General features: G+C 39.2%; 1 non-coding gene across 1 annotated transcript; it reads left to right on the top strand.

Moving 5' to 3' along the window:
* The first annotated feature begins 4,498 nt into the window (after positions 1-4,498).
* On the top strand, positions 4,499-4,605 carry LOC148878929 (small nucleolar RNA R71). Its single transcript, XR_016106409.1, has one exon. It is a non-coding gene; the product is annotated as a small nucleolar RNA R71 (small nucleolar RNA).
* Positions 4,606-5,722: the final 1,117 nt, after the last annotated feature.

Below are 5,722 nucleotides of genomic sequence, written 5' to 3'. Positions count from 1 at the left end.
CCAACTGCAAACCTCCAGCGCCACCTTCTTCTTCCTTCTTCTTTAATCAAGAAAAAATAACAGAAATCCTATTTCTATTAATTACATTCTTGATCAAATCCTATACATTCAGTCTAAAAATAAAAAAAAATTATTTACAAACCAAATATAAATAAATAGAATGAAAGAGGGTGCGTAGACTATTTGCGTCAAATCTGCACTGTGATCTCCAGGTTCGAACAGTCCATTAAATCAAAATAAATAAAGAACAATTCTAAATAATGGTTCTAGGTCGAAGCCCTCAAAATTAGTACTAGTCCCACAATAAAATGTTTGCAGTAAAAGTGGTTCTAGGTCGAATCCCACAGGGAGCAAATCAATAATCTCTTAGCCGAATGGGTAAAGTAATTGTGTGGGATTAAATAACTAAAATTAAAAGAATAACAAACTAAACAAACAAGAGAAAATCAGTCTTACCGAATTCTGGTTCAAGGGCTCGGGTTAAATCGATTGGCCATCGATCCTAGGTACAATTCAGCATTCTTGCAATTCAAGCATTTAACCTTAGATTTATTAGGATAGCCATAATAAACCTTGTGTTTTCCTAATTCAGTTGACCAAACCCAGCATTCGATCAACACTTATCACCACTCAACTGGGTACGATAGCGTTCCATGTTAAACAATGATAGCATTAAGATTTGTGAAAACAGTTAAACCAAAATAACAATAATTGAGATAGCTGCAATTACTGAATTTTGTTCCATCGATTCTTTTAGGTTGAACCATGTTAAAACATTGGTCAAAGGCTGTCACGAACAATTGACCCAAAAAGATAATAACCTAATTGCTACTTGTACCATTATTCGTGACAATTACGGATCACCGAAATCGTGAATAGCAGTAGGAAAATCAACATTAATTCAGTTTGTCAGACTAATTAACATTAACATCCAATAAAAATGTGCACAAGAACCAATGAATACTTGAATTAAAAAGCAAGAAAATAAATTAACTACAGAACCTCACAATGACGCAATCGAACCTCTCCCCTTGAACCAGAAAAAAGAAGCTTAGCTGCTCATGATCTGTGCAATCTCCATGCTTTGCTTCTCCATGGCCGAACTGATCTTCTTGAGTTGCTTGATGCTTGATTGCTAGAAGATTGAGTGATTTCTAGAGCTGGTTCACCCCCCTCTTTATATAGCCAAAGGAGAGGGCTGTTTTCCAACTCCTTCTAGGAGATCATCTTATCCTTAGGGAGTTTTGATCTTATCTTGAACTAATCCTATCCTATCTCTTATCTAATGCTCTAATCTCAATTTTTTTTATCTCTCTAGGATTATATTCAAGACTTTAGATTTGATAAAACTCTCTCCTTGGAGATTACATTCGAAATTCGGACTCTTAATTCTTGAATTCGAGTTGGGCTGCTTCAAGGTACTTCTGCGAGTTGGGCTTAAGTTGTGAAATGGGCCTGACTGCGAACTTGCTCCAACTTTGGGCTCGTTTTCGTATTCGATGCGGGATGAATCTGTCAAAACCCAAAACATAAAAGTTGTGGACATTCCTTTCATCTTTCTAATGCTTCTTGAATTGTCTAATTCGTTGTCCAGAATTGAGAGTTAGGCCCAGATTATTGACTGTCGCCGAAACTGTGCAAAATCACCCAATTTGTCCTGTTTTCTTCCAATTGCCTTCTTTATTGCCCTAGATCGAAAGACAAGAGTAATGAGTTCATTTAAGTGATAAATAAATATAAAAGAGTGAATATTAGAGGATAAAAATAGGGTTCTTTTTTGTCTCATCAAATCCCCCCACACTTAAACTTTGCCCGTCCTCGGGCAAGGCAAAAACTCAAGTAACACAAGAGAGACTAACTATTGATTTTCAATCTTTCTTTTTCTCTACATGGGGCCTGGTTCATTTCATGCTTTAGTTCAGACTTGGTAACCTTTCCCTTTTCATCTCTTTCTCCCCTTTTTCTTGTCCAAGAGTGATCGCAAATCACCATTCCTCATGGTCCCAAGTTAAATCGATAGTCAAGGAGACAAGCCTTCCAGGGCTGAAACTCCTTGGAATGCACGGGTGCTCATTGCTTTTAACAAACCAATTCAGCCAGATGCAATTACTTTCCTTTGAATCAAAATAAGGTGTGCTTATTGCCATAAGCTTGCTATGTATCACATCTTCACCACTTAGTGTCAATTCCTAGGATCTGAAGGTGAGAATGGGGTTGGGGTTCTAGGGTGAGTGCATTTTATGCTCCATCTCACCCTTGCCTTCTTTTCAAGATGTGAGTGCATTTTATGCTCCATCTCACACTTGCTTTCATTTCTAAATGTGAGTGCATTTTATGCTCCATCTCACACTTGTTTTTTTTTTTTGTTTCTAGATGTAAGTGCATTTTATGCTCCATCTCACATTAGTCACGATTTTAGTTTCAAACTCCCTTTCTCTTTTTTTTTTTTTTTTTTTCACAAGAATCACAGGGTTTCACCGCCTGATCCATGAATTCATTGATCGTGGTCTCTATATGCCTAACACAGCAAGTTCTAGAATAATCAACCCATGTTTGATAGATAATTATGTGAAAATCAATCAAACCCTTATGCATCTTGCCTATTGATCGATTAAAATCATGAGGTACCATATGCAGCCAAGAAAGATTCAGTTAGTCATACTTGCATCCTATCTTATCTATTTAGCCTAAGCACATGATTCCTAATAAGTTGAAATCGTTCAAGGATAAGTTCCCAGGGAGCAGAAATTTAAAGAAGATAAGGTATCCCAAATTTCCATCAAATTTCCATAATCCCCCCATACTTAAGTTATACATTGTCCCTAATGTATGTGATTATGCATAAAGTAGAAGGATTTGGGGGTACTTCCCTGTTTGTCTTGTTGGGTTCCTGCTAAACACAAAAATCAAAAACCAAACGAAATAACAAAATTAACTAAACACAATGGGTTGCCTCCCACAAGCGCAATTGTTTAACGTCGTTATGCTCGACGTCCTCCTTTGCTACTTTAGCTCTCTTGGTTTCAGCTTTCGGTGTGCCCCCCTTCCATCCATCATGGGCGGGTTCAAATCTGGAATAGGGGCCTTCGTATCCAATTGTGCACTCGATTCTAGCTCCTCATTCATATCTTTTTCAAAAAATTCCTGCACAGTTGGACCAATAGTGTCAACCGAATGGTCTTCATTTGGGTACTTCATAGCTTCAAAAATATTAAATTTAATAGTCTCTCCGTCACATTCGACGAAGAGGGTACCCTCATCCACATCTATTTTGGTCTTGGCCGTTTTCATAAATGGCCTGCCTAATAGAAGTGGGGCTGAACTTTCGATCGTGTCCTCCTCCATCTTCAGAATATAAAAATCAGTTGGGAAAATTAAATCGTTAACCTGCACCATTACATTCTCAACAATCCCTTCTGGGAAGGCGTTAGAATGATCAGTTAATTGGATAACAGCTTTAGTTTCCCTTAAAGGACCTAATCTCTAAGCATAGTAAATCGAGTATGGCATGACATTGATAGATGCACCTAAGTCTAGCATGGCATGCTCGATTTGCTTATTGCCAATCGCACAAGGTAGGGTGAACATACCTGGATCAGCATGTTTTTCTGGTAAGGTCCTCTTGATCATGGCTGAAACGTTCTCTCTAACTCTTGAGTCCTGCACCTTGTTTTCTTCCTGCCCTTTATCCACCTTACTTGGTGATGTAGGTTCTAGTTGTAGTTCCTTCCCGCTTCTTAGCACCACTGCACTTACACTCTCCTTGGGGTTGACTACCATTTGTGATGGTAGTTTCCCGGAGCTCTGCACCTCTAACTTGCTAACGGCAGTGGCAAGTTGGCTGATTTGGTTCCCCAAATTCTGAATGCTGGCTCTTGTTTCCTGTTGAAATTGCTGAGTATTAGTAGCTAGAGCCTTAACTATATCTTCTAATGACATACCTGAATTCGAGGGTTGGCTTTGCGCTGTGATGGATGTTGAAAACTGGGGCTGTCGACTGAAAAAATGGGGCTGGTATTGCTGCTGTCCTCCTTGGTTCCCGTAGCTTAGGTTTGGGTGATCTCTCCACCCCAGATTGTAATAATTGGAGTAGGGATCATACTTTCATTGGGGCTGGCCCGGGAATCTTCCTACGGCATTGACTTGTTGCATCGAACCATCTTGCAATGATGGACACATGTCCCTAGGATGGCCAGGAATTGAACAGATACCACATACCCTGGCAGTTTGTACTTGTCCTGCAGCGAGTTGTCTTACCAAAGCAGTTAGTTTAGAAATCTGATTTTCTAAATTTACATGGCTTACCTCATTAACCCGTCTAATGGTACCGTCTGTCCTAGCACCGAACTGTTGTGAATTTTTGGCCATGTTGGAGATTAACTCCCTGGCCGCTTCGGGTGTCTTGTTCACCAAGGCTCCTCCACTGGCTGCATCGACCATACTTCTATCCATGGGCTGAAACCCTTCATAGAAGTATTGGATTAACAATTGTTCAGGAATTTGGTGGTGGGGACAACTAGCAACAAGTTGCTTAAACCTTTCCCAATATTCATATAATGTCTCACCACCAAACTGCCAAACTCCACATATTTCTTTTCTTATATTCGCAGCCCGGGATGCAGGAAAATATTTATCTAAAAATATCCTATTCATTTCATCCCATGTGCATACAGAACTGGGAGGGAGAATATAAAACCAATCCTTTGCTTTATCTCTTAAAGTAAATGGAAAGGCTATGAGTTTTACCAGGTCCTTGGTCATACCGTGGGGTTTCATGCTTGAACAGATGACATGAAATTCCTTTAGATGTTTGTGAGGGTCCTCACCTGGGAAACCATGAAACAGAGGTAATAATTGAATCAAACCAGATTTGAGTTCAAAGGCTACCTCAAGAGTGGGGTACGTGATGCATAAAGGTTGTTGGTTCAGAATTGGTGCAGCCAACTCCCTTAATGTCCTCTCTCTATCAGCCATTCTTTCTACTTCTTCGAAAATGGGAAGATCACAATCTGAATTCACCTTCTTTGGTGAACCATCCTTCCTTTGCTTCGCCTCCTTTCTTAAACGACGGGTGGTCATCTCAATTTCGGGATTGTACTCGAGTTCACCTCGTTGAGAAGCACGAGTCATAAAACAAAAGAGGTTAACAAGAGGAAGGTAATAGCAAAGAAATTAAAGATGCTCCCCGGCAACGGCACCAAAATTTTGATGGGTTTGTCTTAGCCCTCAAAATTAGTACTAGTCCCACAATAAAATGTTTGCAGTAAAAGTGGTTCTAGGTCGAATCCCACAGGGAGCAAATCAATAATCTCTTAGCCGAATGGGTAAAGTAATTGTGTGGGATTAAATAACTAAAATTAAAAGAATAACAAACTAAACAAACAAGAGAAAATCAGTCTTACCGAATTCTGGTTCAAGGGCTCGGGTTAAATCGATTGGCCATCGATCCTAGGTACAATTCAGCATTCTTGCAATTCAAGCATTTAACCTTAGATTTATTAGGATAGCCATAATAAACCTTGTGTTTTCCTAATTCAGTTGACCAAACCCAGCATTCGATCAACACTTATCACCACTCAACTGGGTACGATAGCGTTCCATGTTAAACAATGATAGCATTAAGATTTGTGAAAACAGTTAAACCAAAATAACAATAATTGAGATAGCTGCAATTACTGAATTTTGTTCCATCGATTCTTTTAGGTTGAACCATGTTAAAACA

The sequence above is a fragment of the Nelumbo lutea genome, chromosome 1 (assembly GCF_056320005.1).
Source record: "Nelumbo lutea isolate HS-2025 chromosome 1, American lotus-T2T, whole genome shotgun sequence".
Classification (NCBI taxonomy): Eukaryota; Viridiplantae; Streptophyta; class Magnoliopsida; order Proteales; family Nelumbonaceae; genus Nelumbo; species Nelumbo lutea.
This window is presented reverse-complemented; position numbering and strand designations above follow the sequence as displayed.